Here is a 12,530-nt window from a genome sequence, read left to right as displayed (position 1 = left end):
GAATAGAGACTTAAAGAAGCTGTTACACACTCACAGGAAGCTATTCACTCTTGTTTGTAAATTCATTGTGCTTGTAAATTCTCTGTTCAGTATTGGCCTGTTTGTCTCTCTGGACTATACGCTCCACTGGGGCCCAGAGCAGGTCTGAACTAATACTACTCGGCTCCTAGTGTGTATCACAATGCTGGCATAGAATGAAGCATTCAATAAGAATACGTTGACTAATAAAATAAATGGATGTATGGGGTGAAAACAACACCAAGAGTTGCATATATTTAAAAATCCAAAAATAGGGATTAGGTTGTATACCTTAATCTTATACGGTGCTCTACGTATGTAAATTACATCTCAAAAACTGAAAGAATAAGCATAGAGGGGATGATAAAACTGAAGATTAAGCTGTCTTTATTGAAGATAACTTGAGAAAAATAAATTATTCAAGTACATAAGTCTTTATGAATAAATATTTTTTCAAAGAATAAAGATAACTTTCTGTTGTATTTTGGTAGGGGCTGACACATTTGAGAATTCAGTGATTTGATCGATATGGAGTTCCATACCAAGGTCACAGGCGCGAAGTCTTGTAACAAGACCATAGATTCAGGGACCTGCCCCAAGGTCGTCTTCAGAACTGAGCCCCACAGCAACCATCACCATGAGTCTCCGTGATCTAAATTTGCCAGCTCTCTCACCCCATACGAGGGTGGGTAAAAATACCCACCCTAGCCAATCTCCTAATGCCACCCATGCAGCAGGAATCTTCTTTCTCTTGAGGCTATAAAAATTGGCTACTAACCCATGAAGAGCATCACCTCTCCCTGGTCTGTCAGGAGGTGTCAGTCCTCTGTACTCTCAGCCTCCACATTACCTCTGTTCTTTGTTCTTAGCAAATTCACTCCTTCCTGAAATACTCTGTGTCTAGAAATTCTTTACCAACCCACGCTCAGTAAAACACTCGACATATATTACTGAGTTCATACAAAGAGCTGGACACTGTGCTGGGAGCTGAGATGCAGGAGAGAATAAGATAAACTCAGCCTCTGTCCACATGGCATTTAAAAAAAACCCGAAGGTACTGAAAGGCTCAAAGATTTTATTTTCCTAACACGTAATATAAAACAGAAGTCTTTATAACTAAGAATGACTGCACAATTGACAACATAAGCAAATACCTAACAGGTCTTTAATTATGCTTTGGCAAGTATAACTCCTGGTCCTACATGATGTTCTGGGGGCTTCCAGAATAATCCACGCTGTTGCACACTCCAGGTCATTGTTCATATCCTTGTGCATGCGTGCGTGCTCAGTCACTTCAGACGTGTCCAACTCTTTGAGACCCTATGGACTGTAGCCCACCAGGCTCCTCTGTCCATAGGATTCTCCAGACAAGAATACTGGAATGGGCTGATTCATATCAGTGTATGACAAAACCCACTGAAATGTTGTGAAGTAATTAGCCTCCAACTAATAAAAAAAAAAAAAAAATAGAGCAGATATGTAATAAAAAAAAAAAAAAAAAGAATACTGGAATGGGCTGCCAGGCCCTCCTGCAGGGGATCTTCTCCATCCAAGGATTGAACCCACATCTCTTGAGTCTCCTGCACTGGGAGTTGGGTTCTTTACCTCCAGCGCCCCCTGGGAAGCCCTCATACCCTGGTAACTTGCTGGAACTCATTTGCACCAAGGCTCATCTTCTACTTGTATAAATCTACTCACCCTTTTCGTTTCTCAACACAGCTCCCCATCCAACATCTGACACCGCTTAGACGATCATATGCTGTGTGTGAATGCCCCATCACCATGCTTACCATATTGAAATGGTGATTTATTTGTCTGTCTCTTTTCCGAACTCTAAGTTCCTCTAGGACAGAGGCTAATTTTCACTGATTCTGCATTCTTTTTTTTTTTTTAATAATTTATTTCTATCTGGGGCTAGTGCTGGTCTTCCTTGCTGCAGAGGCTTTTCTCTAGTTGCAGTGTGTGGGCTTCTCGCTGCAGGGGCTCCTCCTGTTGCAGAGCGGGGCTCCAGGGAGCGTGCGCTTCAGCAGTTGCAGCCCGTGGGCTTGGTCGCTGTGCCTCCTGGGCTCTGGAGGACAGGCTCGATAGCTGTGGCGCGGGCTCAGCCCCTCTGCAGCATGTGGGCGCGCCCTGTATTGAACCCTTATCTCCTGCATTGGCAGGCAGATTCTTGACCATTGAGCCACTGGGGAAGCCCTTGATTTTGTATCCTTAATGCCTACTACTATATAACAGGTGATCAATAAATGTTTGTTAGCTTGAATGGAAACTCTGTGTTTTCTATTTAGAAACCTACATCTGCCTAATGTAAGACTTCATGTGACAGCCTATATTGCCAAATATCTTTAAAAAGCATCTATCAATACAATCTGTGAGACGTCAGGAAAGGTCATAACTGAAAACATTCACAAACTTGGTTACACTCTCTTTCTTCTCATCCACACCTTAGGTCCACATGAGAATCTGAGCCAGAGAAGGGCGTTATGTCTACCAGCCTGATCACATAAAGTCCACGCCTTCTTAACATTTAAAATCCCAAAAGACAGCCTAAGTCAGACAAGCTGCTGCTGCTGCTAAGTCACTTCAGTCGTGTCTGACTCTGTGCGACCCCGTAGACGGCAGCCCACCAGGCTCCTCTGTCCCCGGGATTCTCCAGGCACGAACACTGGAGTGGGTTGCCATTTCCTTCTCCAATGTGTGAAAGTGAAGTCGCTCAGTCATGTCCAACTCTTCGCGACCCCATGGACTGTAGCCTACCAGGTTCCTCCGTCCATGGTATTTTCCAGGCAGGAGTACTGGAGTGGGTTGCCATTTCCTCCTCCAAGTCAGACAAGCCTCGGGTCTAAAACGCTACTTAAGTGCTAGAGGGAAATATTCTCTGGTACCAGAACTCTTCCTGGGGCAGTAAATGAGCCTTTTCAGAGACAGAAGGAAACAAAAAGAGATATGAACATATGAAAGTATCTACCATCTGTGAATATTATCTCTGACTCAGCACCTCAAATACACAGGAAGTTCCCCTCATTGATTAATTGCTATTTGGGTATCTCTGGGTTATCCATTGCCACAATTGTGCTTCATAATAAACCACCCCAAAGTCAGGGCCTTAAAGTAACAAGCATTTATTTCGTTCACTACAAGTTGACAGTTTTGAGTGAGTTTAGCTGGGCGATTCTTCTGATCTCAGATGGATTTCCTCGCAGATAAGGGGGCCGGCTGGTAGCCGGCTGGTCTGGGATGGCCCTAGCTGGGAGGTCTGCGACAGCTTGGCTCTCTTCCACATGTCTCTCACGTCCTTCCTGCAGACTAGCCTAGGCATGTTTGCAAAGCACGGCAGAGGGGAACAGTGAGCAGGCCCGATCACGCAAGAGGGAAATAAAAGAGCATTTGTGCTTTCCAAGTCTCTGCTTGTATCAGGGAGGCTAACATCCTATTGCCCAAAGCAAGTCACATGCCCAAGTCTAGAGTCACAGTGGGAGGAAATGTTTAAGTTATAGGACAAACACAATGGACTTATGGAGGCCATTAGGTGGGGTCATTAACACAACTAATTGATGGACACCTGGATTCCTGAACCTACCATGACACTAAACTTTAAAAACCCATTCAAGAGAAATAGTTGAACATTTCCACATCATGAATTCTGGATACTTCAGAAAGCAGAGTTCTCTAAGAAATATACTTTAAAAGTTTTGAAGTTTTATGTGGAATTTGGCACAGTCTCACAAATCTACAGATGTTTTAAAGATATATGTGTTCTCCCTCTGAGGTACACTCCTCATATATAAGGGTAAAAGAAAGCTATGCAAAAACAGCAATGGTAAACTGAAAGTAATTTTGTCGAATCCAGCAAAGTAAAACTGATAAGACGGGTAATACAGTGCATCCAACAGAGAAAGAATGTAACAACAACAACAAAAAGATTTAACCTACAAACTGTGCATGCACAAGTGTACACATGCATACCCACAAATACATGAAAAAGTATAGGCAAATATTTGGGACGCATCCTAAAACAAACAACTCAAGACCAAAACAAACATACAAATCTGGAAAACTGAATCTTGCAATATTTGAAGAAAATAATTGCATTTTCAGATAGCAAAAAGCCACATGTTGGTAACATCTGTTGATACAAGGGGACATATCTAAAACCAGTCTGTCAGCAGTCCCACGGCCAGGTTTTCTGAGAAATGGGAATGCCACTCAGGACGCACGGCTGCTCGGTGTCTCTGCAACTGCAGTAATGCAACGGGGGGTCCTGTCCACCTACGGCCGCTCAGCCCCACGGACCTGCTGCCCTCCGCTCCAGCTGTCTTCCACACTCATGGCTAAACTCACCTGTGCTCCTACGGGGACTGTGCCATTCCTTCTGGAAGCTGGAAACTATCACTTCCCAGCCACTTTCATCTAACTGTTTCTACTTTTACTTCGTGGCCTCTGATCACTGCTTCTTTCTGTGAAGTTGCTTCGTTTCCAAGCCATTCTGTCATCCTCTCAGTGTCTGGTACAATCATCTTCCAGGACACTGTTGGCACACCCTTAATCCAGACCCTGTCTTAAGCTACAGTCTAATTTAAATATGAATGTCTTTGGGTTAAGAACCCATCACTGCTTTGCTCAGCTGTTGGCAAGTGTTTGTATTATTGGGCAAAAAAAAAAAAAAAGAATCCCCCAGCTGGGGGTATAAGTATTACAAGCACAGGGAGGCGTCTCAGAGTGGGGCAGCCTGGTTGTCAAGCTGCTCTTAACAGACCGTTTAGTACGAAAGCCACTACAAACAAGAAAAGGCTGATACAAGAATGCAAAGACAATTCACTGTGAGAAAACCTATCTACACAATCCCAGTGTGTGTTTTCTCAACTCAGGAGACACTGACAGGCGTCTTACAATGTAACTCAGTTCTACGGAGAGACAGATCATCAGATCCCATAGGCTAAGGGCTCAGTCCTTCAAAACCGTCCCACTGACCACTTCAGATGCCGGTTCCAAGTTTAGTTTGTAACACGCGCTGTGGGCTATAGATAGGAAGCTCCCATGACCCCCTTCAGAGTTTGAGGAATTTGCTAGAAAGGCTCACAGAATTCAGAGGAATGTTTTCTTATTAGATTGCTGGTTTGCTATAAAAGGATGTAACTCAGGGACAGTAAGATAGGATGCGTAGGGCAAGAGTTGGGGGAAAAGTGCAGAGCTTCCACACTCTCCTCAAGCACGCCACTCTCCCGGCAAGTCACATCATTAACATAAACTCAGGAGTAGCTGAAAGGGGGTTCTTATGAATATCAAGAAACTTCTCTCGTCTTATTACTAAGGAAATTCCAAGGGTATTAGGAGCCATGTGCCAGAAACAACCAAAGACCAAATACATATTTCTTACTATAAGTCACAACAATATAATGATACATCCTATCCATGGTCAAAGGGGAAAAATTGAAAGATATATTGAAAAAAAGAGCTGACTCAAAAAAAAAAAAAAAAAGAGCTGACTCAAAAAAAAAAAAAAAAGAGCTGACTCATTTGAAAAGACCCTGATGCTGGGAAAGATTGAAGGCGGGAGGAGAAGGGGACGACAAAGGATGAGATGGTTGGATGGCATCACCGACTTGATGGACATGGGTTTGGGTAAACTCCAGGAGTTGGTGATGGACAGGGAGGCCTGGCATGCTGCAGTCCATGGGGTCGCAAAGAGTCGGACACGACTGAGAGCCCGAACTGAACTGATACTGAAAAAAGCAACTGATGTACTAGTATAGAGTTGATATTATTTCACATGGTTTTCTAGTACAGTTCTTAATCTGGTGGGTAAAGAAAACTGTAACATTTTGCTGGGGAAATACAGATAGATGCAAACAAATCCCAAGAATATCATATTCTTTAATGAAAACACAGAAGTGATAGTGAGATTAAAGTGGAGTTACAGGTACCCAGGAAGACCAGAGTGGGGCCGTGGTCCCTGAGTACTGTATATACAGTGGGGCTCAGGATGGAGAAGGAAATGGCATCCCCCTCCAGAATTCTTGCCTGGGAAATCCCATGGACAGAGGAGACTGGCAGGCTACAGTCCACGGGGTTGCAAGAGAGTTGGGACATGACTGAGTGACTAAACAGCAACAAGGATGGAAGAAGATAATGTAACGAAGAGATACATCACTGTGTCCCCTAAATAAAAAAAACTTGCATGAAGAGAGAATAAAGAGAGAAAGAATCACTATGCTGGTGGAGAAAGGTGAGAAATTCTTGGCCATATGTTGACTAAAGTTGTTTTGAAAGCGAGGAGTTTCTAAAGACTTTAAGTTGTTGGCACTGCTGCATGCAAATCCCCTTTGTCTCACTCTAACAGCAAATGACGAATGTTACACAAGAAGAGCCACTTTTGTGGGTGAGATTTTTTTTTAAGGATTGGGATGTTGAGAGGGAATCCAAGAAAAAGAGTCTTGAGATTCATGCCTAGCGTGGGGCAGAGAGGACACCAGCCGTATGGGATGAGAGATGTGTGAAAGTAAAAGTTAATTTGAAGCTGACTGACACAGCCTGAAGACACCATTGAACATTTTCTCTGGAGAATTCAGAGAAGCTGAAGGAGGGAGGGAAGGAAATTGGACTTCTCATAGGATGCTGACTGAGTTGTTAGAGTTGGTTTTCTTTAAATATCAAAAGCTGAACCAGCCTCAGCTGAGAACTGAGTTAACTAGTACATGTAGTAATTCAGTTCATGATTTTACAAAAAAAGAAAGAGTGGCATTATGAATCCATGGGAAAGGATGCATATATAAGAAAAAAAAATGAAGCAGCAGCAGTCACCTTTCCATACTGATTCAGCTAAGGAAGGATGGAGTCTTATCTGAATGCTATGTCACTTTGGTCGTGTCTGACTCGTTGCGACCCCATGGACTGTAGCCTGCCAGGCTCCTCATTCTTGAAATTCTCCAGGCCAGCATGCTGGAGTGGATTGCCATGCCCTCCTCCAGGGGATCTTCCCAACCCAGGGATTGAACCCGTGGTTCTTAGGTCTCTCCTGCATTGGCAGGTGGGTTCTTTACCACTAGCACCACCTGGGAAGCCCTATCTGAGTTTAACCAGGTATTTGGTCAAGGGATCATCCATTAAAAATTATACACCTACTGTGTGGCAGGCTCTTAGGCATTGGAAATAAAGCCATGAACAAAGTAGACAAAAAACCTGCTCTCAAAAACTTTGCATTCTGGAGGGTAGAAACAGACATTTTGAAAGTGAGTGGTAAAATTCTTGGTGGTGGTGGTGGTTTCGTCGCTAGGTTGTGTCCGACTCTTTGTGACCCCACGGACTGTAACCCATCAGGCCCCTCTGTCCATGGGATTCTCCAGGCAGGGACACTGGAGTGGGTTGCCATTTCCTTCTCCAGTAAAGCTCTTAATAATAGGCTATTTCTGGTATGCTGAAAAGCATACTTTGAAAGTAGGGGATATGAATGAAGAGAATTTAGATAGTGAGCAAAATGACATGGAAAAACCACCTCAAGGTAACAGTGGAGATGGGCCTTGAAAATTAGAGTAATTAATTCACAATTTAAAGCACAGGTCAGCAAACTCATTCTGTAAAGGGACAGATAATAAATATTTTAGGCTATCATTCAGGCTATACTGCAACTACTCAACTCTGCTACTATAGCTCAAAAGAACCCACAGACCATACAAAAATGAGTGTTCTTGGCTCTCCTGGGAATAAAACTTTATTTGTAAAACAAGTGGCAGTCTGCAAGCCATCGTTTACCAATTCCTCCTCTATAGTCAGGCTGGTTGTACTCAAACTTGGCTTCATCTGTTCCTTAATGCATGACCTTGTATAAATTACCCCAATTCTCTAACCTTCATATTTCAAAAGAGGAAAATAAAATAATGCATATAAACTGTCATAGTTTCTGGTTCATAATAAACTCTCAAAAAATCTTAGCCATTATTACTATCTGGCTATTTTTATTGTGATAATAAAATAGCTACTGATAATAAACTTGGTCCTTGATAAGCATGTGTGTGTGCATACGTGTATATACATGCTTGTATATGTGTACATATTTACATGGAAATGTATGCCTGTGTGAGACTGCTCTAACATCCACTTTCTAGATTATGAAAAGATTAAAGAGTGTGCAAATAATATTTCACCAAAAGTGAACATATTGGAGTTTTCATGGCAGAGAGGCTTTGAGTACCAAAATCACTTCACCTTCTGAGATCATCCTACTGGATCTGAAGGACCAAAAACCAACATAGATAGAACTTCTGGGGCCCCAGAGCAATATTTTAGACAGAATAACTTAGGCTTTGGAATTTGATTGCTGCAAGAGCTACAGTAGAGGAAGACTCAATGGATACTGAGGTGAAATTAATCCCGGGTTTACATGACAGCTCTGTAGAGCAAAGAACTTTGAAAGAAGAAAGTGACATGAAGAAGGAGACTCAGAATCCAGCACCGGGTCACCATGAGACTGCTGTTGAATACTCAGTGACACATGCATGTAGTGAAACTTTGCAAAACTAGACAAAAAAATGGACTGTAATGTGGATGACTCTCAAAGCTCACACAGACCTTGGAGATGTTTGAGATCTGGCCAGCCAGATTCCAGGAGCCATTTGAATACCCAGAGTCTATTCTAAACCAGTCCACCAAAAAAAGCTTAAAAGCAAGGCTTAAGAGAATCTAGTCAAGGCAGGTGTTGAAACGGTCCACACAGCCCCCAGTCCTACCAACAGTGTTTCTAAGGGCTTCTGTCACAAAACTCTTGAAAGCAGAAGGCCCTTGACTACACATTTTGAAACAAATCAAGAGTCCTTATGACTGGAACAGGTGGTCAAATTGCATATTCACTACTGTACAGTGTTAGAAACGGATCTGCCTTTGGTTAAGACCAGCCTGTAATTTTTCTGCCGTTGGATATTACTCCCATGATGGGTGTCTTGGATGGTGTCCTAATGGAACTGCAAGACTGTGCCCAACCCTCCTGAAAGAGGTCATTGCCACAGATAAAAGAGAAAAAGAGAGAGACTGCCTCAAAGACCTGGTCGTGGCCATGCTTGTGGGCTCCACACCAAAAAAGGGATGGCATGGAGAGGAAAGATTTATTCAAAGCAAATAAGAAAATCTTCGAATGCCAGGGTGCAGCCTTGAGAAACATGCCAAGAAGTCAGTTATGGTTCTCGTGGTAGGAAGCCCAGCCAATACCAATGGCGTGATTGCTCCAAGCCCATCCCCAGGGAGAACTTTCATTGCTTGACTCTTCTGGATCTTAACTGAGCTGAACTGCTCTGTTAAACTCAGTGTAAAACTTGGTATGATTTCTTTATTTTTTTGGCTGTGCCATGGGGCATTCAGGATCTTAGTTCTCTAACCAGGGAGCAAACCCATGCCCCCTTCCCAGTGGAAGTGCCAGGTCCTAACCCCCAGACCACCAGGAAGTCTCTGGTGTGACCTGCAATGGTGTGAAGAATGTCATCATCTGGGGAAACCATTCCTCACCTCGGTATCCAGATGTCAATCATGGCAAAGTGAAAGCGTACGGAAAGGAAGATGATATTTAGGAAGCTCTGAAAGATGACAGCCGGTTCAAGGGAGGACTCCTCACAGCCGTGCAGCAGCATGGCACCGCAGTCATCAAGGCTTGGAACCTATCCAGTGCAGTGCTGGCTGCAAAAGCCATCTGTGACCACTTCAGACACACCCAGTTTGGAACCCCAAAGGGAGAATTTGTGTCCTTTACGTGTTATCTCTTAAGGCAACCTTTACAGTATTCTGGGTGATCTGCTCTACTCATTACCTGTTATAATCAAGAACAAGACCTGCAAGGTGGTTGAAAGTCTATTAATGATTTCTCAGACGAGAGAAGATGGATCTTACTGCAAGGAAACAGGCAAAAAGAAAAGAAACTGCATTTGAATTGCTTTCCTCTGCATGACCAGACAATCAATTTGATGCCACTAAGTGCCCCAAAGCAGAAAACTCTAAAGGTTGTCTTTGACTCTAGTATCAAACAATGACAATGCAATACTTAAATTGTGAAAACACCACATTTTAAAGATGGTGTGTTTCTTGGTATAAATTGGTGACAGCTCATCATCATGCTGTCAGTGCTGCATCCTAAATAAAATATGTATTAAAAAAAGGAATTTAGTCAATTATTAAGTAACTTAGCTAACAGAACAAACTTTCACAGCTTAGCATTCTTAAAAAAAAAAAAAAAATACATAAGACAACAAAACCCAGAACTCAGCAGGCTCACACTTAAAATGCTCAGCATGCAATTAACATTTGCTAGACATGCAGAGAAGTATGAACTTGCTTCTCATACCAGATTTATAATCTGGCAACAGAAACAAACTGGGAAGTGATATAAATGATGGCATTAGCAAATAAGAATGATAAAAGAGCTATTTTAAATATACTCAAGTATTTAAAGGAAAAAGTGAATATAAAGAAGAGGAAAGAGATTTTTTTAAAACACCAAGTATAATTTTCTAGGATTGAAAACTACAGTAATTGAAGTAGGAATTTTACTAAATGCCCTTAAAAATATATTAGATACTATAAAAGAAGAAAAAAATCAGTGAAATTTGAGATATATTAAAAACAATTGAATCATCCAAACTGAAGTGCAGACAGGAAAAATAAAAATCCTCTAGAAGCAAACTGAAACATCAGCAATGAAAACAGAGCCTCAGTAGCCTATGGGGAAAAAAAATTAAGTAGTACTTATTTAAAATATGTTATTCCCAGATGGCACTAGTGGTAAAGAACCCATCTACCAATGCAGGAGACCTAAGAGATGTGGGTTCGATCCCTGGGTCAGGAAGGTCCCCTGGAGAAGGGCATAGCAACCCACTCCAGTGGAAGCCTTGTTCCTCCAATTCTGTTTTTCCTTCTCAAGATTGCTTTTGCTATTCAGCCTTTTGTGTTTCCATAACAATTTAAAGATTTTTTGTCCTGGTTCTGGAGAAGGAAGTGGCAACCCATTCCAGTACTCTTGCCTGGAAAATCCCATGGACAGAGGAGCGTGGTAGGCTACAGTCCTTGGGGTCCCAGAGAGTCGGACATGACTGAACTACTTCACTTTCACTTTTCTGTGAAAAATGCCATTGGCAATTTGATAGGAACTGCACTCAATCTATAGATTGCCTTGGGTAGTATAGTCGTATTGACAATACTGATTCTTCCAATCCACAAGCATGGTATATCTTTCCATCTGTTTGTGTCATCTTTGATTTATTTCATCAGCATCTTACAGTTTTTGGAGTACAGGTGGTTTGTCTCCTTAGGTAGGTTTATTCCTAAGTATTTTATTCTTTTTGATGTGATGGTAAATTGAATTGCTTCTTGAATTTCTCTTTCTGATCTTTTGTTGTTAGTGTATAGAAATGCAACAGATTTCTATGTATTAATTGTGTAACTTGTAAATTCATTGATCAGTGTTACTAGATTGACAGATGAGCTCTAGCAGTTTTCTTATAGCATCTTTTGCATTTTCTATGCATAGTATCGTGTCATCTGCAAACAGTGACAGTTTAACTTCTTTTCCATCTTCGATTGCCTTTACTACTTTTTCTTCTCTATTGCTATAGCTAGGGCTTCCAAAACTATGCTGAATAAAAGTGGTGAGAGTGGACATCCTTGAAATGAAACTAGATTATTCTTTAACAAAATACACAAAAATAATCTCAAAATGGATTAAAGATCTAACCGTGAGCCTGAAAACTATAAAATTCCTAAAGGAAAACATGCACAGAACACTCTCTGACATAAATCACAGCAGTATCTTTTTCAGTTTGTCTCCCCAAACAACGGAAATAAAAACAAAAATAAACTAGTGGGACCTACTTAGACGCATGCACAGCAAAGGAAACAATAAACAAAATGAAAATATAATGCACAGACTGGGAGAAAATATTTGCAAAGGACGTGCTGACAAGGGATTGGGCTCCAAAATCCACAAATAGCTCACGATGCTTAACAGGATCAAAACAAAGGACTCAATCAAAAAAAGGGGCAGGAGACCTAAACAGACATTTCTCCAAAGAAGCTAATAAATACATGAAAAGATGCACAACATCACTCATTATTAAGGAAATGCAAATCAAAACTACAAGGAGGCTGTCACCTCACATCAGTCAGAATGGCCATCATCAAAAAATCAACAAACAATAAAGGCTGGAGAGGGTGTGGAGGAAAGGGAATCCTCTTACATTGTCAGTGGGAGTGCAACCGGATACAACCATTATGGAGAACAGCATGGAGATTAAAAAACTAGGAATAAAACTCCCATGTGACCCAGCCCTCCCACTACTGGGTATGTAGCTTGAGGAAACCACAGCTGAAACAGACACGTGTACCCCAATGTTCGCTGCAGCACCATGCACGACAGCCAGGACATGGACGCAACCTGGAGGTCCATTAAGAGATGAATGGACAGGGAGGCTGAGGCACATGTACACAAGGGAATATTGCTCAGCTATAAAAAGCAATGTATTTGAGTCAGTTCTAACGAG

At 41.9% G+C, this 12,530-nt stretch overlaps 1 pseudogene; it reads left to right on the top strand.

Annotated features, from left to right (window-relative positions):
- Positions 1–546: 546 nt before the first annotated feature.
- On the top strand, positions 547–9,946 carry LOC133042230 (malate dehydrogenase, cytoplasmic-like; annotated as a pseudogene).
- Positions 9,947–12,530: the final 2,584 nt, after the last annotated feature.

This window comes from Dama dama, chromosome 21 (assembly GCF_033118175.1).
Source record: "Dama dama isolate Ldn47 chromosome 21, ASM3311817v1, whole genome shotgun sequence".
Taxonomy (NCBI): Eukaryota; Metazoa; Chordata; class Mammalia; order Artiodactyla; family Cervidae; genus Dama; species Dama dama.
The sequence above is the reverse complement of the archived record's forward strand: the minus strand, read 5'-3'. Positions and strand labels throughout refer to the sequence as shown.